This window comes from Lissotriton vulgaris, chromosome 3_2, assembly GCF_964263255.1.
Source record: "Lissotriton vulgaris chromosome 3_2, aLisVul1.2, whole genome shotgun sequence".
Taxonomy (NCBI): Eukaryota; Metazoa; Chordata; class Amphibia; order Caudata; family Salamandridae; genus Lissotriton; species Lissotriton vulgaris.
The window spans coordinates 97,306,279-97,330,585 of record NC_141690.1 but is presented as its reverse complement, the minus strand read 5'-3'; the positions used below and the strand labels follow the sequence as shown (position 1 = coordinate 97,330,585).

General features: G+C 44.4%; 1 long non-coding RNA gene across 1 annotated transcript; it reads left to right on the top strand.

Moving 5' to 3' along the window:
- Positions 1 to 12,453: 12,453 nt before the first annotated feature.
- LOC147725369 (uncharacterized) lies at positions 12,454 to 15,679 on the top strand. The gene is made up of 4 exons (XR_015309819.1): positions 12,454 to 12,566; positions 12,673 to 12,773; positions 13,257 to 13,331; positions 13,706 to 15,679. It is a non-coding gene; the product is annotated as an uncharacterized LOC147725369 (long non-coding RNA).
- Positions 15,680 to 24,307: the final 8,628 nt, after the last annotated feature.

Sequence of the window (24,307 nt, the reverse complement as noted above, 5' to 3'; positions counted from 1 at the left end):
ACAGAGAGAGTTAAGTGGGGTGCAGAAAGATACAAGGGAGCTGCAGAAAGAAGCAATAGAAGTGCATAAAGAAGCAACAATGGAACAGAAAGAGGTAAATGGGATACAGAAAGAAATAAGAGAGGTGGAGAAAGAATCAACGGAGGTGCAGAAAGAGGCAAGAGGTATGCAGAAAGAGACAAGAGAAGTGCAGAAAGAAGCAACAGATGTGCAGAAAGAGGCAAGGGAACTGTAGACAGAGGCAAGAGTGTTGCAAAAACAGGCAAAAGAGGTACAGAAAGAGGGAACTAGGATGCAGACAGAGGCAAGAGAGGTGCAGAAAGAGGGAAGAGGGGTGCAGAAAGAGGCAAGAGGGGTGTAGACATTTACAAGAAAGGTGCAGAAAGAAGCAAGAAGTGCTTAAAGAAGCATAAGAGGTGCAGAAAGTGGCAAGAGAACTACAGAAAGATGCAAGAGAGTTGCACAAAAAGGCAAAAGAGGGGCATAAAGAGGGAAGAAGTCTGCAGAAAGAGGCAAGAGGGGTGCAGAAAAAAGCAAGCGAAGTGCATAAAGAAGCAAGAGAGGTGCAGAAAGTAGCAAGAGGGATGCAGGAAGAGGCAAGAGTAGTGCAGAAACAAATAAGAAAGGTCCAGAATGAGGGAAGAGGGGTAGAGAAAGATGCAAGAGGGGTGCAGAAAGAAGCAAGTGAGGTGCAGAAAGAAGCAGGAGGGGTGCAGAAAGAGGCAAGAGAAGTGGAAAAAGAGGTAAAAGGGGTACAGAACAAAATAGGAGAGGTACAGAAAGATGCAAGGTAAGTGCAGAAAAACAGCAGTCAAGGTGCTGAAACAGGCAAAAGAAGTGCAGAAAGAGGCAAGAGAGGTGCAGTAAGATTCAAGAGAGGTACAGAAAGAGGGAAGAGGGGTACAGATAGAGGTAAGAGAAGTGCAGAAAGAAGCAACAAAGGTACAGAAAGAGGCAAGTGAACTGCAGAAAGAAGCAAGAGTGTTGCTGAAATGGGCAAAAGAGGTACAGAAAGTGGAACCAGGTGTGCAGACAGAGGCAAGCGAGGTACAGAAAAAGGGTCAGAGGGTGAAGAAAGGGGCAAGAGTGGTGCCATAATTAAGGGTGGCCATAAAATCTGTTTCGCGGGCGAATTTGCGGATTTCCGCGATTTCGCGATCCGGGAATCTCGCGAAATCGCGGTAAAATCCGCGAATCAGCGGGGACGAATTTTCAGCCAAGCAAGGGTTACAGCAGCAGGTGCAAAAGTTGAACCTAATTTCTTTGTACCCTTTTACAAAAGGGTTACAAACAAATTAACTTCAACATGGACACCTGCTGCTAATTGCTTCCTGGCGCCTCGCTGCCTACTTGCAACTATTCTCTGACCCTGCTCTGACCCTTGAAGCAGGGTCAGAGAATAGTTACAAGTAGGCAACGAGGCACCTGTCCAAGGATTTAAACCTCATCAGGAAGCACTTACAGATATAAAAAACAGGAAGAAGGGAGAGGATGGCAAATACACCCATTTTGAGTTGTCAGGAGGGGTTAAACTAAAAGAGACCTTTACAGCACAATTTTCATATACATTTTGCTAAAAATAAAAAGCTGTATGTTCTGTAGGGGCAACTCAGGAATCTGGCCCTTGAGAGATCCGGCCTCTCTTTCTTTCTCTCGTTCTCTCTCTCCCTCTCTCTTTCCCTCTCTTTCTCTCTCTTTCTATCTATCTATCTATCTATCTATCTATCTATCTATCTATCTATCTATCTATCTATCTATCTCTCTCTCCCTCTCCCATAAACGACTGCATGGGTAACTTCGCTATGCAAGCGGCTCGCGAAGACGCAAACATCCCCGCGAACACGCAAAAAACCCCGCAAACACGCAAAAAAACAAAAATCCGCAAATTCGCACAAATTCGCGAATTTTGCGGATTGCGAATTCGCAAATCCGCAAATTTGCGGATCGCGAATTCGCAAAATTCGTCCATGCTTAGCCATAATTTGTAAGAGAGGTGCAGAAAGAAGCAAAAGCAGCGCATATAGAACCAACAGAGGTGCAGAAAGAGGCAAGAGGGGTACAGGAAGAGGCAAGAGAGGTGCAGAATGATGCAAGGTAAATGCAGAAAGAAGCAAGCAAGGTGCTGAAACAGGCAAGAGTAGTGTAGAAAGAGACAAGAGAGGTGTAGAAAAATGCAAGAGAGATACAGAAAGAGGGAAGAGGGGTGCAGAAAGAAGCAAGAGGGGTACAGGAAGAAGCCAGAACAGAGCAGAAAGAACCAACTGAGGTGCAGAAAGAGGCAATAGAGGGGTAGAAAGAAGCAAGTGAGGTAAAGAAACAGACAGGAAAAGTGCAGAAAGCGGCTAGAGAATTACTGACATAACCAACAGAGGTGTAGAAAGAAGCAAGTGAATTGCAGAAAGAGGCAAGTGAAATGCAGAAATAAGCTAGTGAGATGCAGAAAGAGGAAAGAGTACTGCAGAAGAGGCAAACCAGGTACAGAAAGAGGTAAGTGAGGTGCAGAAGAAAGCAACAGAGATACAGAAGGAGGCAAAGGAACTGCAGAAAGAGGCAAGATAGGTGAAGAAAGAGCTAAGAGAGATGCAGAAAAAAGCAAGAGAAGTGAAGAAAGAACCAACAGAGGTACAGAAAGAAGCAAGAGACCTGCAGAAAGAGGTAAGAGAAGTGCAAAAAGAATCAACAGAGGTGCAGAAATAGGTAAGAGAACTGCAGAAAGAGGCAAAAGTGTTGCAGAAACAGGCAAAAGAGGTACAGAAAGAGGGAACAGGGGTGCAGACAGAGGCACGAAAGGTGCAGAAAGAGGGAAGAGGGTAAAAAAATAGGCAAGAGGGGTACCACCATTTGTAAGAGAGGTGCAGAAAGAGGGAAGAGGGGTGCAGAAAGAAGCAACAGAGGTGCAGAAAGATGCAAAAGGGGTACAAAAAGAAGGGTGGTGCAGAAAGCAGCAGGTATGTGCAGAAAGATGCAAGACAAGTGCAGAAAGAGAAGTACAGAAAGAGTGAAGTGGGGTACAGAAAGAAGCAAGAGAGGTTCATAAAGAAAAAAGAAAGTGAAAAGAGGCGACAGAGGTGCAAAAAGAGGCAAGGGGTACATAAAGAAATAAGAGAGGTGCAGAAAGAAGCAAGAGAAGTGCAGAAAGAAGCAAGCAAGGTGCTGAAACAGGCAAGAGAGGTACAGAAACTGGCAAGAGAAATGCAGAAAGATGCAAGAGAGGTGCTTAAAGAAGCAAGAGTGGTGTGTGCCCAATTAGTACCAATTAAACACCTACAATTAGCAATAAATAACAGGTGACCATTCCAGCTTTGCACAGGGCCTTCGATCGCGCTTTAACACTTGTTGCTGCATTTTTGGTAACATTTGAGCCGTTTGAGCTAGAAACAAGGTTTTTCTGTTCAAATCTGCAGAATGTGCGGCATATGATGAATTATGTGGCAAATGCAGAAAATGTATAATTATGCAAAAATCCCAGCGGCCAAACAGTCACATAATTCCAATGGCCCTGCTCATACCTCTGAGTAGGTCCAGAAGTGCTACTCAGTGGTTCCTTCTTTTTCGTGTCTCATTGGGTATATAGTTTAGCTTCTATGGAAACGAGGAAGGCTAAACCTGAGGTTACCACTCCACAACACAAACTACCATACCACATAATTACTCAGCATCACACATGATCCCACTCTACATACTTCATATACACTAAATACCACATACTTTCTATCCACATAATTTCACTGCACGATATACCACATAATTCCACGACACACAATGTACATCCACACCACTCCAAAAAACCTTAGTAAAACCTTACATTTACAACACCAATAGCCCTCAGTTCCGCAAATGCGAGACCCATGACATTGCAAATGCTTTTTTAACTAGTAGTCCCATTTGCAGAGAGGTGGAGAAAGGGGGGGGTGGGCCTCCGACCAGCGCTCAAGGATTCCACAGCATAGGACTTACAGGTGGGACCAGTAGGGCTTCTTGGCTCCCAAAGTCCCTCAGGAGTAAAGTGGACTTAATCCCCCAACCAGTAGTTTGCCAGGATGCACGTTTGCAGAGTGGAGAGAAAGGTGGTGTGGCCTAAGAAGACCTCTTAGCAATCACACTGTGTGGGACTTACTGGAGGAGGGGTAGCTGGCCCCCAAGGACATCCTTCAGGGCCAACTACCCCTCCTATTACTTCAAGTAAGTCCCACACAGCAAGGTTGGTAGGTTCTCATAGCTGGCCATGCCCCCTTTGCCCACGACTCTGAAAATGCACTCCCTGGCACTCTCTTGGATGGGGATTATAGTCCCCTATGCTGCTGGGGGTCCTTAGGGGCCAACTAGCCTACCAGTTACCTCCAGTAAACCCCACACTGTGGGATTGCTGAGAGGTTGACACAGACCACGCTCCCTCCACTGCTCTGCAAATGCACCTCCTGGTGCAGTCTTGGTTGAGGGATGAAGTCCCCTTGCCTCCTGAGGGTCCCTGGGGGCCAAATAGCCCTCCTGCTACCTCCTGTAAGCCCCACATAACTGGAATGCTGTGCGTGGTCAGAGGCCATGCCCCCTTGTTACATAACTGCGCAAACGCGCCTCCTGGTGCAATGCTGCTTGGGGGATGAAGTTCACTTTAGTCCTGAAGTCCTCAGGACAAAAGGAGATCTCATCGCCCCACCAGCAGTGCGCCAAGAGGCGTATTTGCAGTGTGCTGTAAAAAAGGGGTGTTGCCTCATACAACCTCTCAGCGATTCTACTGTATGGGACTTACTGGAGATACCTGGTGGGCTAGTTGGCCCCTAAGCACCATTAGGATTGAAGAGCAATTAATCCCCCAACCCAGAACGCACCAGGAGGGGTTTTTGCAGAATGGTGTAGGGAGGAGGCGGGGCCTCCGGCGAGTTGCAGGTTTCCTTTATTTTTATTTTAGGAAGGGGGCTGTGTGGCCCCCCTTCCCTTTAAGCCTTTTGGGACCTGGGGACCCAATCCCCCGAGGCCTGAATCCTTTAAAAAAAAATTGAAAGGGTAGGGGGGAGCAAAGCTCCCTCCCGACGCAGATTACGGCACCAGAGACCCCATCCCCCGGGGCAAGGCCTATTATTTATGTTTTTTTTAAAAAAGGGGAGGTGGGCCGTGTGGCCTCCCTTCCTAAGCCATTTTCGGCCCCACTGACCCCATCCCCTGGGGACCGGCAATTGTTTTTAATAACAAAAGGAAGAGGGGTTGAGTGGCCCCTCTCCTGGGCCATTTTGGGCCCCGGGCCCCATCCTCCAGGGACCCCATCTCCTGAGGCATGGCCTCACATTTGGGACCACGGGGAGCCCCAATGCCTCCACGGTCACAGCTAGATCCCCATCTCCTGCGGGAGCTGACATTGCTTTTGGGCAGTGGGAGATGCTGACATGCAGGCCCTTTGCCCAAAAGCAATTCTGCTTTGCTTCGTGAAAGCGAGAGCAGGTTTCCTGCTCTCATTTCCATGAAGCAAAGAGGTGTTTGCTATGGCAGGGCAGGAGCAGTGCTCCCGCCCTGTCATAGCAAACTGCAATGTCCTGGGGTGGGCACCCTGGTGGGCACCCTGGGACATTGCTGGAGCTGGCCCTGGGGGGTGGTGGTCCCCAGGGACAAGCAGGGCTCCAGGAGATGGGCAGCCCGGCCACCCCTCAAACATCTGTTTAAAGCTCCAGGGAGGGGGTGATCCCCAGAGCCGGGGTCTGCAATGGACCCCTCATTTGCATACTCAATGCCCCGGGGAGGTGGTGGTCCATGGGGATGTGTGGGGGGTAGGAGCCTCTCCCACACCTTTAATTTTGAAAAAAGCCCTGGGAGAGTGGCGGTCCCTGAGTCTTAGGTGGGCCCGGGAGGCCCCCCCACATATAATAAATCAGTGCCCCAGGGAGGTGGCAGAACCCGGGCTGCAGGGGCCACGCGCCCCCACACATCATTAATAAAGCCCTGGGGAGGTGGCAGTCCTGGGACCTGGCTCACCCGGGGCTTCAAGAAAATGAAGTTTGGGAGACCGCACATCATTATTTGTTTTTTAATTTTCAGCCGGATTCGCAGACCCTACTTGAATGCTGCCAAATTGTTTTTTAAACATGTTTTTGTGGGCCCTCAGGATCCCCTTTATGGGATCTCCTGAGCGGGCCTAGGGGTTCAAGGTGTTTCTACCATGCCCCTTTTTCTTGTTTTTAATGTTCTTTCACTTTTTTTTTCTTGTGACTCCGTTCAACCGAGTCACAAGATGGCTGCCAACATTTCCTAGTTTGAAGTCTTGGCAGCCAATCACAAGTCAGCTCATTCACAGATCCACTGCAGTCACCAGATAGCGATATTTTTTTAATTATGAATTTCTCACAACTACTGAAAGGATATAAAGCATTTAACAAAAGGTTGCTTTTTGAACCAAGACCTACCTTTTTGCTAAATTTGGTGAAATTCAGGAGTTCGGGCTGTAGCTTTGTCTAAAATTTCCTATGGAAATGAACATTTAGAATACTGACCTGTACTGATCTGAAAGTCATGCAGTACGGAAAATATGTGAGTTATTGTCTAGAGTCTCATGGGGCTAAGCTGAGCTGCTGGCGGACACGGGGATGAAAGCGTGAGCCCTAAATGTCTGTCATATGCTGTGAAGTCATGTGCTCTGGCTGCTGTGCCGCATCTGTCGAACTAGTGTGAGCATGCAGTTATACCTACTCGGATGAACTTTTGTTTTGAACATTGTAACTTGTGTATGGTGCTTAGGGGTGTTATACATGGAGTGCAAAGGTAAATTTGCGTGTATCAAATGAATTCGGTATTTGTGAAGTGGAAACTACTAGCTCCAACGGGTCTGATGGCGCTAGAGGCGTCTACTGACCCCTATCGGTCTGAAAGTGTGGGGGACGGAAATTAAGCGAGGTATTGCCTAGACTGTCATGCTGTTAAATTGAGCTGCTGCTGGACTCGGGGATGAAACCGTGGGCCTCAACTGTGTGTGCTATGCTGTGAAGTCGAAGTCATTTGCTCTGGGCGCTGTCCCACACCTGTCCAAGTTGTATATGGTGCTTAGGTGGGGTTGCATAGGGAGTGCGAAGGTAAATCAATACGGTGTTTGTAAAGCGCAAACTATTCACCCTTATTGGTGAGTAGAGCCTCTGATCAAAGCGAAAGCTCTGTGCTGCAAAGTGAGATGGTGTGGCCGCTGTTGCACAGCTGTGTGGAGAATACATTTTGGGGAGGGTCCGGTAGTTGCCGTTACCTGGCCCTAAAATAACGGGCCTAAGTTGTAAGTTATAGGGTGGCTCTAAAAAGAGCGCTTGTGTTCATTAGTTGGAGCTACATATAAGTGCGGATGCACAGCTTCAAGTTATTCGATTTCCCTGATCTGTGAAGTGTACTCCATCACTTCTGTAGATATCAGCCATATCAACATGTATGTTTTTGTTGTAAATGGACCCCATTTTGTGGTCTCTGAGGTATGCAAGCACAGCTTTGTTTACTTTCTTCCTAGTTTTTTCAATCTGAGGACAAAATTATCTTAACCATTTCCACTTCTGTCTTTGGCAGATATTGCAATATACAACGACAGTTTGAGGCAAAAGTAACATCAATTGGCTAATTCTTTACATGTATTTATGTGTGGAGCAACAAAACTATAGACACAACAGCACCAGGAAGAGGAAGAAAGAGGGAGTGGGGGAACGGGCGAGATGGGCACAATGGCACACATGTACAATCAAGTACAGCACAAGTTTAGACAAACAGCGGCCAAAATGAAACACATAAACAAGGCGCATAAGTCACACAATCCGGCAACATCACACCACTGAACAAACATAGAAGTGAAAACCACGCAATATTCATACAAGATGTGTACAATGGCAGGTCGTGGGTGCTGTGGGATGTGTGCGACCGTGGTCATCATGGAGGAGATGCCGAGTGCGTGGCACATGGGCGGGTTCACTGTGTGTTACGTGGCCAAACAGCTGCTCCTCCCTCTCACAAGCCCCCACACTTTTGTGCGGTGCACTGTTGTATCCCATGCACTCATACGGCACAGCATAGTAATGCCTATTCCGGCATGTCATGCGGCATTCGAACTACACCATGAGAGTGCTGTTTGGTCGTGGTGTATGCCACTTTACAACATCATCTGCTGCGGCCCTTGTGGCAAGCCACACCGGAACACAGAGACACACTTAACACACTTCCTGCACACGGACATGTCCGAGACACCCCGTTTCCCTTGCAGGCTAGGCACACCCCTGTGCTGACCTGTGTACGCCGGACCAGCACAGGTATGTTGTGCTTGCAGGAGCTTGTATGTTTGTTTCCTATGGTGTACATTTTTGTAAATTGTTTGTACTTTTTGTATATATTGTTGATTGGTATGACTGATGATGGCTTGTATGGGTTTGATTGGTGGTTGCTATGAAGTTGTGAGAGGGTATGTGTCGCATATATTTTGATATGTAAATAGATTTTGTATATACATTTATGTCTCTATTGTTGTTGGATTTATAAATGAAAACTTCAGAAAATAATAATAAATAAATAGATATATGTTTTTCAAATAATTAATCTCTGTAAGGGACTATAATGACGTTTTTTATGGATTAGAGTGTGTGCCTCTTAATAGATTTAGTCCTGGGGGGTCCTTTTGTTTTTGACTACAGTATTTTCCCTGCCTCCTCCCCCTAGCATTTATTTTCAGGGACCCTCGTGTGTTTTTGATTGTTTCCCCAGCACGTTGCTGTGAGGGTTGCTCTTTAGAGGTTCTGCCCTTTGCTGGAATTACCCGTTCCTTTATCTTTCTCACTTAATGTATATATATAATTTTTCTCCTCTTTTCTGGTTTGGGTGAGTATATCTTTTTGGCGTATGTGTGTGATATCTGTGTACCTATTCCAGTTTGGGTGAGTGCTGTGCTTAGATCTATGGAGAAAATAAAAACCTTTGGATTCTCTGATGAAGTTTTCTCCAATCTTATTGGGGCGAGTACCTCGAGTGAACGCCCTACTACCTTGAATAAAGCGGAGAATGATCAATGAATCTGAAAAAGAAAGCCAAGAGAACTGAATCACATGCTGAATATATGATAGCCTACTTAAAGGCAGGAGTGATACCGAACGGACTTCGTGTACGTAATATTCCAGGCCTTTTTGTTGAAATTCGCAAATTCCTTGAAAAGTGGTCATTTATTACTAACCGATGCTCTAGGGATCTGATGATCCTGATCATCGAAACAGCTAGAGAAGTTGTAGACACCTTGTTGAAGGAGATAGCAGAAATTGAGGAAACTCTGAGTAAGAGTGACCCGATAGACGAAGCTAAAAAGAAACTAGAAGAAGTGAATTCAGAACTAGATTCCTTTAACGACTATCTCATAAAGAAAAAAACAGAGAAACTCAAAATGGATATTAGATATTTCTCTGAAGAGAGAGTCTATCCATACTTGGGGGCTCAATACTATACGAATACCCCTAGGGATCAAGGATATCAGGGTGACACTACCCATTGGTCCAATAGAAAAATATTGACCTTCTCAGAGTCCTCTGACTCTGAGGGAGATTCGGGCCCCAGTACATATAGGGGCAATACCTATAGAAGACCCTTTGCAAATCAACAACAAAGAGGGGGACGTTTTTTAGTTTTTTTGTCAATTTGCACCAAGGACCAAATTCAGGTCCCGGGGGAGAGGCCAATATCAACCAACGGAAGAGTATCACTATCAAGAGAATTACCCTCAGTATCAGAACAGGAGGGGGAATCAACATTGGAGATATTGAAAGAAAACAATATGGTAGATCAAGGTCTCAGTAGTATAGGAGAACCAGGACATTCAGATGTGATTCCTATATTCAACCTTTCAAAAGTCCCCTTCCATAATTCAACTATAAGTCTTCTGTCTAAAGGGCTTTCCTATGTCCTGAGTTCTAAAATGGAAAGATTCGAACTTAACCGTGATCTACAATCCTTCTTTTGAAAGATAAGACTTAAGAAATTCTTTGAGAATCATGACCCACCCTCAGTGCCTAATCTGTTAGGCCTCAGACCAGACTCTCTATTTACCCCATCCCTTGATGAAGTTGGTCCTGAAGTAAGGGTCTTTGAGAAAGTGGTATGCTCTAAAATTTACAACATGATCAAATTTGTCCCTAGAATCACGTACAATCTTGACTATGAGGAATATATGGCCCTCAAATCTTTATCTGAGAATAAAGAGATTACCTTTAAACCCTGTGACAAGGGAGGAGGGATTGTGGCACTGAATACACAGGATTATGTCTCACAAATTGAAATTATGCTGAGTGTCCCAGAACATTATCAACACGTGGCAAGTTATCCTGAAAGGAGAATTAGGAGTGATATACTATTCTTCAACCAGAATGCCCTTAATAGAGGTACGATTTGTAAACAAGAATTTGAATATTTGAACCCTCCCTATACTAGTATCCCTGTACTTTATGGGCTACCAAAAACCCACAAGAGTATTCTGTCACCACCCTATAGGCCTATTGTCTCGACAATTGGTTCACTTACTGAACCTCTGTCGAAGTATGTGGACAAATTCCTTAAACCTCTTTTCCTGAGCTTGCCAGCCTATATCAGAGACACTGGCCACCTTATCAGTGTCATAGAAGGTCTAACATTCAACCATCAAACAGATATACTCGTCACGATGGATGTTGAGGCACTTTACATCTCCATCCCCCAAAGGGGTGCACTTGAGGCAGTCAAAACGGCTCTAGAGAGGGCAAATGGCCATCTGGATAACTTATTTGTATTAGAATGTCTGAGCACAGTTCTTCAGGAGAGCTACTTCGAATTCAATAGATCCATCTATAAGCAGGTACAAGGAGTATCTATGGGCGCAGCTGGTGCCCCAAATGTGGCCAATATATATATGGGCGAGTTTGAAAACCGTTTTATTTACAACGAGATCGCTCCCTTTTTTGAGAATATCCTACAGTGGCATCGTTATATTGACGATATTTTTTTTATTTGGAGCGGACCAGAAGAGCAATTGGTTGAATTCACCCTATGGCTAAAACTGTGTAAGCCCTACCTTAAATTCAGTACCAACAAAAGTAAGATCAGGATCGAATTTCTGGACATCTGGATAGTAGCATCTGATGGCTGAATCGAAGTATCATTGCACGTCAAACCCATGGCATGTAACACTCTCCTCAGATATGAGAGTTTCCACCCTCGATGCCAAAAAGACGGGATACCATTCAGCCAATTTTTGAGGATGAGACGTAACTGTACGACCATGCGCAATTTTGAGCTACATGCTGAAGAATTAAGAACAAAACTGCTCAAACGAGGATACCCACCAAGACTACTTAAAGACTCATACAAAAGGGCCAAATATTATAATAGGGATGCGCTTCTCAACAACGAGAAAAAGGCGAATGAGTCCAAACTGGTCTCTGTAACACGCCACTCCAATTACAACAACCAAATACGACAAATTGTCTGCTCTCAGTGGCATATACTCAACTCGGGATCAACAGGAACAGTTATCCCCAAACCGATTTTTGCATTCCGCAGAAATAAGAATTTAAGAAACCATCTAGTCCATTCCAAACTCACGACAGGACCGGTAATACTTCAGAAATCCATCACAGGATCCAATCCCGTACTGGGTACCCATAAATGTGGCCACTGCCACGCCTGTGAATCAGCTATCGTGTCCTCTGAACTGACATGGGGCAAAAATAAATTTGCCGCCAAAGAGATGACAAACTGTAGATCATCTAACGTGGTCTATCTCATTGTATGCCCTTGCCCCTTGGGGTATGTGGGCAAAACCAGTCGTGAGTTTCGATTCCCGCTCAGTGAGCATAAGTCAGTGATTAGAAACAACAAAAATGGAGCGCCATTGGTGGCCCACTGGCAGGAAAAACAGCATTGCCTCACTGACCTGAGATGGAGTATTCTAGAAAAAGTTCATAAACCTGTCGACAATAATATCAATGGCTATAGAGCCAAGAGAGAGGTATTCTGGATCTACACTCTGCGTACTGCAGAAATTGGTTTGAATGAATTCATTCCGTGGCAGAATGCCCTGACATGATGACTCGCGTTGTGACCCTTACTGGACTGGGCCATGTATCTGCATCTGGCTAAATCTTTGCCCGGTCTCCCACTTGGTGCAGCAGTAATTACTATTTTTATTCTTTTATTTTGTTTTCTAGAATAGAACTTCTTCCTCTGTCAAGTTTTTTATTACGCCTTTATTATTTAGTCACTCTTTTTTACATCATCATTTTGTCTCCATATGAGGCGTCGCAAAGTATTTCCTCTATTTTTACGATCTGGCCCTTGAATGCAGCCCCTCTTTGCCTGGATAGCGTTGGCTGCAGTCCCCTTTCTATCATTATGATCACGCAGGCCCTGAATAGCCTTGGCTGCAGTCCCCTTTCTATTGTTATGATCACGCAGGCCCGTGGCTGGCTCCCAGGTGTTAGTAGTTATTACCGGGCGGGCACACTGTGTATTTAAGCGACTCCTTCTCCGGATTGTCACTGGAATGTTCCGGCTCTATCGTTGGACGTTTGCCACGACTCTGCTTATGAGGGACGCATTATTTACTGCTGGTAAGGCTCTGCTACCAGGACTTTGTGAGTAAGTTTCTTTGTGTTAGAGCCTTTGCCCCGCTCGATTCCTAACTTTATTTTCATTTCTCTGTCTGTTTGCCTCTAGCCCATATGATCGTTTAAGAATTCATGGCCCTCAGCTATATGATGGAAATATAAGTGTATCTGCGCGAAGTTACCTGCTCGGGTGTGTGCCCCGTTTGGGAGGTAGTGACCTCTGCTTTTTTCTATGCCATAGCCCAGTCCGATTGCGGGAGGGGTGGTACCTTATCTTATCACTCTGTCCCCTCTAGATCGTGAGGTGTCTCAACCCAGGATACCGTTAGAGAGGGTATAATTGGACCTGATTCATCGTGAGGTGATACATCTATTTAACAAACCCGGACCTACATTTCTTTAATTTCTATTTCAATTTTGGTAGGTCCGATATTTTTAAAGGGTGTGGTTGTCACCACGTGTAAGATCTTAACTACGCCTCAGCAGGAGGTAGAGACTGAGATTTCGTCATTTCTATATAGGAGAGGGAAATAAGCAATTGCCCCGATGTATTTCCATGGGCACTGAGACTGTGGCCTTGGCTGACTATATTTCCGGCATTTAAACCTGTTATTTATGAGAAAAAAGGATCTTCTTTGTTGGGACGTTTTAGATAGGGACTATGTTAAATTAACCACTTCTTTTGTTTTCTAGCGTCCTCCTCATTCCAACGTGAAGTATCCCGCTCTCTTGTATACCACCCACGCAATTCCCTGTCTGTTGATAGGGGTATGTGCTATTATTTTTTTAAATTTTCTCCATGGAAACACGGTGTAGGAGTTGAATGAGTTCTATATCTAGCTATATATTCTTCCTTTTACTATATGGTGCTGGTCTGTCGCTTTCTTCTGATGCACTGTGCGAAATTGGTTTTCTTCCTTGGGGCTGTATTTGGACACTCGACGGTACCTTCTATCCTTTCTAGTTTTTTCATAAAATTATCTTTTTCTTTCCCTAACTATCCCGTACATGGTTTATGTATGTTCTTTTCAATCTCTATTCTTTTCAGGCCATTTATTTTCTTCTATCTTGGGTGCTCCTTTCCAGGCAATATTTATTACAATGAATGGCCACATTTATGGTGTGTCTTATTGTCCCTGCAGATATTGTCTACTGACTGGATATTGTGATGTGAAGCGGCAGCCCTGAGTCTAGCTTTCTACATACAATTTATTGTATCTATTGATTTATATCTTGAACTTATGCATATGTTGTGAAAAGTTACAGAAGAGACTATATGTAACTGTCTGCGCCCTGTTGAAGGATTGGTGAATATCGGTCCTGTTCCGAAATGCGCATCGGCGCTTTTGTTCTGCTTTGTTTTGTTCTTGTTTCATTTATGTATGTTTGTTTCTTATGGTGTACATTTTTGTAAATTGTTTGTACTTTTTGTATATATTGTTTGATTGGTATGACTGATGATGGCTTGTATGGGTTTGATTGGTGGTTGCTATGAAGTTGTGAGAGGGTATGTGCCGCATATATTTTGATATGTAAATAGATTTTGTATATACATTTATGTCTCTATTGTTGTTGGATTTATAAATGAAAACTTCAGAAAATAATAATAAATAAATAGATATATGTTTTTCAAATAATTACTCTCTGTGTGGGACTATAATGGCGTTTTTTATGGATTAGAGTGTGTGCCTCTTAATAGATTTAGTCCTGGGAGGGTTCTTTTGTTTTTTACTACAGTATTTTCCCTGCCTCCTCCCCCTAGCATTTAGTTTCAGGGACCCTCATGTGTTTTTGAGTGCTTGCAGGAGGATGCAGGCATAGCTACATGTCCAGGGTCACTGCCAACACTGAGGTGACATGGTAACGTCTGCTGAAGACAGCACACTGTGATGTTGAGGGCCCGTGCCTTTCATTTTAATGCACTGACGACACAATCAGACTTGCTCAGATGTGGGGTTGGGGGGCGTTGGTGGTCCTGGCCTTGTTGCGATGAGTGTTGTGGCCCTCATGGGTATCCCTGTATCGTGCTCATTGACTCTATGGCACCTGTGGGTGTTCTGGTGTGGCTCTTAACTGTGTTTCCTTTCATGCTGCAGGTAGTCGTCCTGCTTAACACCAGAAGTAAACAGGTGTTAAATTCCTGGTGGTAACGTGGGTTATCGCAGGAATTAATTTTGCATTGCAGTTGTGAAAGTTGTGATGTCATTTTTTCATGTGCAGAACAATATACGAACTGGGCATTGTATTCCGCCAAGATCCAGCACCTGACACACTATTACTAATCAATATAAATACAATGAGATTTCTTCATTGATTTGGTGCCACTAAGCCTGTGGAACTCATTTTCGTGCAACTTGGTGGTAGGCTCCAGATGGCCACATGAGTTTGGGGTGGCACTAACCCTATGCATATGAAGTCCGCGCCAAGGGGATGGTAGGCCTCTGACGGCCATACAGCTGAGGGTGCGACTAACCTTCTGTACAACTTTTCAGGGACTCTTTATGGTTGAGATCTGAGGAGCGTTCTCCAGCTAGTCAGCACCGGCAATAAAGGATGTGCCGTTGTCGATCTTTTATATTTGCCTGGTCACATGGCCTGTGCTGCATGTGCCAGATGGGTATGGTGTGTGTGCAAACCTGCCTTCAGGGAGTGGCTGTGAGATGTTGAGAACTAGACCACGGACCTGCACACCAACAGCTAGTACGCCTGCGATAGGTAGCTATTTGTGGCCAATGTCGGAACATAATCGGAGTGGCGTGGCCTGGCCTGGCATGGTGTGGTGTGGCGTACGATGGAACAAGGCAGGGATAGACACAATGATGCGGATGACTCGTAGTTCTGCATCTGGGAGTCGAGAGGACGGGCCGCAGCTGTCCCTCGGCAAGGCTGGGTCCGAACTGTTGATAACTCACACTATATAAGTATTGAAAAACCGTTTTGCGATTCAGTCCATCAGCTGGCATCTGTCTGAGGCATTTGTGAAAAGTTATTTCTGTGAGTGATACCCCATTGACGCTCCCTCTCCCCACATTAATAACATATCCCCAACAACCTTCTTGGGCCCAGAAGTGTCCTGTGCGGTTGGAGAAAGAAGAATCTTAGTCATGTATAGATTTACATATAAAAAAAATTATTTGAAGAAAAGAACAACAAATAAGATTAAAGGGTGCTGCCACGAAGTTGGGGTCACTGCAGTTCAGGACTCAGGACACAGTTACACATGTGGGATTGGTAATGTTATAAATAGGGTTAGTTACACCAGAAGCATTGAGACTGTATGTGCCTTTGATGGTGCTTGGTGTGGACGGCCTCACTGGGAGTAATGTGTGTTGCCTACTGGACTGCGTCATGTGGAATTAGGAGTCTATCTGAATTGTGAGCCCTGCTGACCGTAGTGTAGGCCAGAGGTATCGATGAGGAAAGGCCCACAGCCATGTGCATTGTGCGTTGGAGGCTTAACTGGCCTGCGTAGTGCAGCTTCAGTAGCACAGCTTGCCAGCAGACTTCAATCTGTAAATACTCCTCACTAATCGAAGGGAGTGAGGTGCTGTGGTTGCTGCCACGAAGTTGGGGTTGCTGCAATTGAGGACTCAGGACACAGTTACACATGTGGGATTGGCTTGTGTTAAAGAGGGTTAGTGGTACTACGTGTCGCTGGCCTTGTATATCAAAATATGCCTCACTGATCAAAGGGAGTGAGGTGCTGTGGTCGCTGCCACGAAGAAAGGGTTACTGCAATTGAGGACTCAGGACACAGTTACACATGTCGGATTGGCTTGTGTTAAAGAGGGTTAGAGGGACTACGCATCACCAGCTTTGCATATCGAAATATGCCTCACTGATTGAAGGGAGTGTGGTGCTGTGGTCCCTACCATGGACTTGGGGTCAGTGTGATTCAGGACTCAGGACACAGTTACACATGTGGGATCGGCTTGTGTTGAACAGAGTTAGTGGCAGCATGTGTCACCAGCCTTCCATGTGGCAATATGCCTCACTGATTGAAGGGAGTTTGTTGCTGTAGTTGTCTCAATGAGTTGGGGGTCACTGCCATTCAGGACTCAGAATACAGTTACACATGTGGGATCGGCTTGTGTTGAAGACGGTTAGTGGCACCATGTGTCGACGGTCTTCCACAGTGTAGGCCAGAAGTAGCGGTGAGCAATGGCCCACAACCACCTGCAAAAGTAGTGGCCCCAGCGGACTGCGCAGTGCAGGTTCAGTGGCACCACAGGTGGCTGGCCTTCCATATGCAAATATCCCTCACTGATTGAAGGGAGTCTGGTGCTATACAGTGAGTTAGTAGCACCTGACGCCCACAGCATGTGCGCATTCTGCGATGATGCGTGGTCCCGGTGGGCCACACTGGGAGCAATGTCTTTTGTGAACTGGACTGCTTCATCTGCAATTGCCACTGCATCTGAATTGTGAGCCCTGCTGTCCGCAGTGTAGATCAAAAGCAGTAGTGGCTGTGCCGCTGGGTTCGCAGGGGGCCTGTGTCGAGGAGGTCCGCGGTCCTGGTGGCAGCCATGTGCCAGGGTGAGGGCCGCCTCTCTGGCAGACTCGGTCTTCCCAGAAGTGAACCACGCCAAGGGCCTGGCCTATTTATTCATACTCCTACGCTGGAGTGGCGTACATTGGATCAGACCACTCCGCTTCCGCTTCCTGCGGGGGACAACACAGCTACCTGACCGAGATCTTCCACACTGCCTGAGGTAACATGGTTGTGTCCACTGTGCACTACACTACAAGTAGCAATAGTATTTCTCCACATGAAGATGTTTATGGTTTGCATAGTGAGGTCTTTGCAGCACATCAGCGTTACACTTGGAATTGTGTGCATTATTATTGATGAGTGACTTGCTTTCTTTATATATAGTTGGTTGCCACATCTCCCAACATTCAGCTATTGTGCGGCTGAGGGGCCATGGTATTTTGGGACGGTCCATTGGCCTTTTTTGCGCTGCCTTGGTGGTAGTAGCGAGGGGTGGTTCAGGTTCTGGTGGTGGTGGCGCTGGGTGTTGTGGTCTTGTTGAGTGTCGGACCTGCATGATCAGTAGCTCTATCACGTGTTGGTCTTTACATGTGGCAGTGAGTTGGGTCTAATTCATGCAGTAGATAGTCGACCTCCTTACACCGGTTAAAGGTTGATGTTAATTTGTTACTGCTAACTCGGCTTATCGCCTGCTTTTTGGAACGCATTACAAATTTGACTGGTTGTTGAAAATATGGGGAAGTGGTCTTTTTCTGTTTTTTTTGCACATGACTGCCTACTTTGCATATCATTAGCAATAGTTGTGGCTCTGGTTTGTGGCGATTTTGTTGGTGGAAGGTTTCAATGGAAGGGTGGTGTATTTTAGAGTGGGTGTATCAAGTGTTATATTAAGGACTGATGAGGTGCATCAGATTGTCACATGGATGATGTCATCAGTGATGTCATTTGAGATGTCATCAGTGATGTCATGAGTGATGTCACTGACCATGTCGTGAATGATGTAATATGTGACGTCATCAGCAGCATTGCGGGGACACGAGTTATAGTTAGCTCAACTAACGATAACAGCCGAATTTCTATTGTTTTGTATGAGTGAAATGTCCAACTAACTATAACGTTCCTGAAACCTATGGTTTTTTCAGTGATATATATACATATAGATAGATAGATAGACATTGTATACACATATACATGTACACAAATGTATATACACATACATTTACATACACACATGCATATATATATATTCACTGAAAAACCATAGGTTTCAGGCACGTTATAGTTAGGAATTAGCATTTAAAAAATCTTAGAAATTCACTGAAAAAAACCATATGTTTCAGGGGCGTTATAGTTAGCTTTACATTTCACTCGTACAAAACCAATAAAATTCCACCGTTGTAGTTATTTCAGCTAACTATAACTCATGCACCCGCAATGCGCTGCTGATGACGTCACATATTACATCACTCATGACATGGTCAGTGAATTTCAAAGGTTTTTTAAATGCTAATTTCTAACTTTAACGTAACGAAAACCTATGGTTTTTTAAGTAAATTTTAAAGGTTTTTTAAATGCTAGTTTCTAACTATGCCTCCAGAGGTAGGACATGTGAAGAAAGAAGAAAAAACACACAGAAAGAAGAAAAAGAAATGCAGAAAGAAGCAACAGAAGTCCTCAAAGATGAAGAAATGTGCAGGAAGAAGGAAGACGTGCAGAAAGAACAAACAGAGGAGCAGAAAGAGGCCTTGTTGCAAAATCATCCTGTACCCTCAACTTTTTCAAATGGGTACTGGTGGTAACTGACTCTGACTAACCAGTCCTAGAGCCAGTGCAATGCTAAAAGACACTTAGAATACAGCTACAACACCTACATACACTAGGGAAAACTATGCGTTGGGGTACCCCTGTTAATAGCATGACCTCCTCTGTAAGCCCCTAGTATATATTAGGGCAGGGGGATCAAAACTACCTCTTAAAACGTGCCACAGGGCGCGTTTGCACACTGGTGAAGGGAGGGGGGGCTGAGCTGACGTGTGCAAACACGCTTGTGGTGGTTTTAATTTGGTGGATAAATTCCCCTTGAATCCTGAGTGTCCCTTGGGTACAACTAGCCCACCAGGTATCTCAAGTTAGCACCAGAGAGCTGCGTTGCAGAGAGGTGTAAAAATGGGCATGGCCTGGACCACCTCTCTGCAACGCAGCACAGTGGCGCTTACTGGAAGCACCTGGTAGAATAGTTGGCCGCCATGGGCCCTCAGGATTGAAGGGGAATTATTTCCCCAACTTAAAATGTGTCACAGGGCGTGTTTGCACACGTCACATCAGGTCCGTCCCCTCCCTTCACCACTGTGTAAACACGTCCTGTGGCCGTTTTAAATTGGGAGAATAAGTCACCTTGAATCCTGAGGGTCCCTTGGGGCAAATTATCCCACTGCCTACGTACCTCCAGTAAGCGCCATTGCAGGGAGGTGTAAAAAGGGGCCTGGCCTGCACCACCTCTCTGCAACCCAGCGCAGTGGCGCTTACTAGAAGAACATGGTGGCCTAGATAGCCCCCAGGGGACCTCAGCATTGATGGGGAATCATTTCCCTAACTTAAAACGTGCCACAGGGTGTGTTTGCACACATCACCTCAGACCCCGTCCCCTCCCTTCCCCAATGTGTAAACACACCCTGTGGCCGTTTTAAGTTGAGAGAATAAGTCCCCTTGAATCCTGAGGGTCCCAAGGGGCAAATTCGCACACTAGGTACCTCCAGTAAGCGCCATTGCAAAGAGGTGTAAAAAGTGTTATGGCCTGGACCATCTCTTTGCAACGCAGTGCAGTGGTGCTTATTGGAAGCACCTGGTGGGCTAGTTAGCCCCCAGGGTCCCTCAGCATTGATGGGGAATTAGTTCCCCAACTTAACAAGTGCCACAGGGCGTGTTTGCTCATGTCACCTCAGGCCCTGTCCCCTCCCTTCCCCACTGTGTAAACAAGCCCTGTGGCCGTTTTAAGTTGGGAGATTAAGTCCCCTTGAATCCTGAAAATGAGGGAAAGTGCTGAACAATTTGTGACCAGTATCAAAAACAACATGATCAATTTATAATTTACATCTACCATTAGCAATGAGGGAGTTGAGTTTTTGGATGTGGAAGCATATATTTTAAATAATACTATTCAGACCAGGCCCCACAGGAAGAGTAAAGCCGGTAATTCAACTCTCCATACTTCTAGTGACCATACCCGCCATTTGATTAAGAGCATCCCCTATGGGGAGTTATTAAGAATTGAAAGCATTTGCAGCAATGAGAGAGATTTTGAAATATGTCTTAATGAATCATTTCAAAGATTTTTGATTCATGGTTACAGAGAGATTGATCTTAAGAATGTATTGAAAAAATGGTTTACTACTAAAGTTCCTCCTCAGGTGAACCATACTGACAATGTGCCTCCTAGTGATGAAGTGGTACCTAAGAAAGAGGACATGAAGGTTAGACCGATGACTACTTATAGTAGTTATGAAAGAAAGATTCGCAACATCCTTAAATCCAACTGGCCGATCCTTAAGAAAGATATAACCTTGGCACCGCTACTGGATGAGGTCCCTTGTATCACTTTTAGGAGGGCTCCCTCTATGAGGGACGCTCTGGTTAAGACCAGTCTAGAAGTAGTGAAATCCTCTAATTGTCTCTCTAATTGCACAGGTTTTTTTAAATGCAGTTCCGGCAGAGCCTGTAAGTTCGGCAGTAATACTAGGGAATACAAGGATGCTTTTAGTCAAGATGCTACTAAAATCAAAGGTTTGTTCACCTGTAAAACAGACTATGCCGTTTATGTTTTACAATGTCCCTGTAATTTGCAATACATTGGGAGCACTAAGCTCCAGGTTTACAATAGCATCCTGCAACATCTCCGAGCTATTGTCAACTCCGACCCCAGTTACCCTGTGGCGCGTCATTTTAAGTTAGTTCCTCAGAATAATCTCAAGGATTTTAGTTATTTTGTTATTGACTTAGTGCCTACTTCTAAGAGGGGTGGGGATAGTGAGCGTAACCTAGACAATTACAGAGCCATTATATTCTACTTCTTGACACCAAGATTCCGAATAGTCTTAACACATGGAAGGATTTATATAACTTTTTATAAATATTTATTTGTCCTTTTAGATATTTATAATGAGTATTTATATTTCTGTAACCACATCTAGGGGCAGGCTTGACCCCCTAGTGTTAACTTATGCATTTTGCTGCTATGTTATTGCTGCTTTTTCAATGAAATTTAAAGTGCTCTTTTTTCACTGATGAATTTTATCTGCGTCCTTTTTTTACTCATGTTTTTACTGGAGTTTTAACTAGTTTTTCTAGATCTTCTAGTTTTACCGGTTTTCCTTCTGGTGGAGATGTGGTATAAGGTCCGGATGGTAACTCATTGTGGAAAACAGGCTTGTGATACATCTCATATGAGAATGATAATTTGAGCCCGTTATGTTGTGATATTATTGGCCTTTGCGTCTACAGATGAATTTATGGCCCCTTATTTTCATGTTAGTACACCTTTATTTCTAAACCATACCATTGTGGTTCGGGGTCCAACGGAAACCTTTTTGATCATATAAAAATCATGGGGCAGATTTATGAAGGGCTTGCGCCAAGTTTACGCCGCCGTTGCGTGACGCAACGGCGCGGAAACTTGGCGCATCCCTGCGCCCTATTTACAACGTGACGCATCTAGGAGATGCGTCACGTTGTACAGCACTGCGCCATGAGGAGGCGTTCCTGTGCAGGGGGGGGCGTTCCTGCGCAGGAACGCCTCTTGAAAGTGGCTGAGTGAAATCTATGAGATTTCACTCAGTCACTTTCAGGGCAATGCTGCGTCAAAACCCTGCGCCTGCTTGAAGCAGGCGTAAGGCTTGAGGCAGCATTGAAAGAATAGGCCCCCCCAGAGCATTGCTGGAGCTGCGTCGCACTTGCGACGCAACTCCAGCAATGCGCCACATTTCCGGCACAGATGCGTCACGCATCTGTGCCGTTTTTGCCCCATGGTGCGCCGCATCATAAATGCGGCGCACCATGGGTGGCGTAGCTGTGGCGCACTGTGGCGCATGTTAACTGGCGCATCCCACGGGATGCGCCAGTTAACATAAATCTGCCCCTATATTTTTTGTTTATTATAGTTATATTTATACTTAGCACTTGCACTTTATAAATGGTTTGGCATCCGCCATTATGATATATGGATGAATCTAGAATGGATTCTATACATGATTTTAATTTGCACTGTTTTGCACTTTGTTGATGCTGTTGTTTGCACTATCCCCTATAAATTAGCGTATATTATAGACTTTACACATAGTCTGTATATTTAGTGACCGCTCTAGGTGTGGATAAATTTGGGCACTTGCCCTTGATTGAGTTTCATTACTATAGGCTTTTATTGTGAATATATATTCTATACTGCATATTTAATTGAAAATACGTGCTCATCTACGTTTTTATTCTGATGTAATTTTGCTAAATTTTAGCCTTTAATATTTACTGGAAAGGTCACTACTGCTAAGAGTATGTATTTTATGTTTATGCTACACTGGGAGGAGTTAGTGTTCACTATCTGCATTAAAACTCTCTGACTTGTGATCTCATCATGTGATTAAGACCGGGTTCCCCAGGTCAAAATGCATCATGCTGCCAGTCAACTAGGAATAAAGCACTTTTTCACTTCAAGTTACCCTTGAGTGGTCTGTACTTGTTGTTAGTGAACTTCTTTACTACAGGATCCTGGATTCTAATATATATATATATATATATATATATATATATATATGTATGTATATATATATATATATATATATATATATATATATATATATATATATGTATATTAGAATCGCGTTGTGTGGAAATAAACCTGTGTTTCTGTACCTGTGATTCCTGACTCCTTTCCTGAGAGCGTACTTTTGGATTGTTTCCAAGGATTGTGACATATATATATGTATATGTATCGTGATAAAGAAGGCTTGCCTTCGAAACGCGTCGAGTGAAGCTCAAGAAATAAAGCACGCTTTTCTGCATCTGTGATGCCCGGACAATCCTTTTCTGACCTTTGGAGGATAAGTTTTGGAATTTAGGGGATTCGCTGGCAGTGGCAGGGATCTACAAGCGAACAGCAGTTTTGGATGTGTATATATATATATATATATATATATATATATATATATTCACAGAAAAAACCATAGGTTTTAGGCCATATATAGTTAGGGATTTGCATTTATTTAGCGATGTCACTGACCATGTCATGAATGATGTAATTTGTGACATCATCAGCAGTGGATTGCGGGTGCGCGATATATAGTTAGCGCATCTAACTATATATGCAAATTTCAATGGTTTTATGCGAGTAAAATAAGGTTTTGTAAATGCAAATCCCTAACTATATATGGCCTAAAACCTATGGTTTTTTCTGTGAATTTCAATGGTTTTTTAATACCAAATATCAAATGCTGTCAAATGTCAAGTACATGATAGGTAAAAACATTTTCGTGTTTATGCACGCTGATGTGCTTTGAACGCTGCCCCCCCCCTCTTTTCTCTTAGCAGTACTCTCTCTTTGCAGATAGTGAAGGGTAGTTAACGCAGGCCTTTGCCCCCGTTGTAATCCGTCGTGCCTGCTTCTCTCTCTATTTGATTGATTGCTATCCAAGCATTTACTGTTTTAGAATTGGTTCTCTTTGGTTCATTCTATATTTACAAACAAGCACAGAGTCGCTATACTCTGTTTAGTCTTTGCAGATAGTGAAAAATAGTTTAAAAAAACAAAAGGAATCGAGCAAAATCAGTAGGCCACTAATGGGATCTGTTTTTGACCTCGCTAAAATAGAAACATTAAGAACAACCCCTCATGAGAAATACGAAACTAGTAAGATGAACTTAGCTCCACACCATGATGGCTGCAAGACAGCTCGACTCCGCCGCCCACCCCACCCCACCCAAAATAACGACAAACCCTATGCAAATATTATAAATATATACAACACACCAGCAAAGTAACAGGGTAAAACGTTTTATTAAATAACTATATACATGACAGCCTGCTACAACATCGATCCAAATGCCTTTTGGTGACTCTTCCATTGTGAACATTGTCCCACAATCCGTTTGACCTGAAACGATTACACAAATAAAACATTTGTGAGTTTTAAATTTCCGGAGAAGTATAATTCACCAATAGTTTTCTCTGTAGATCTTTTTCCATTAACAATCCCAGTTCCATCACCCG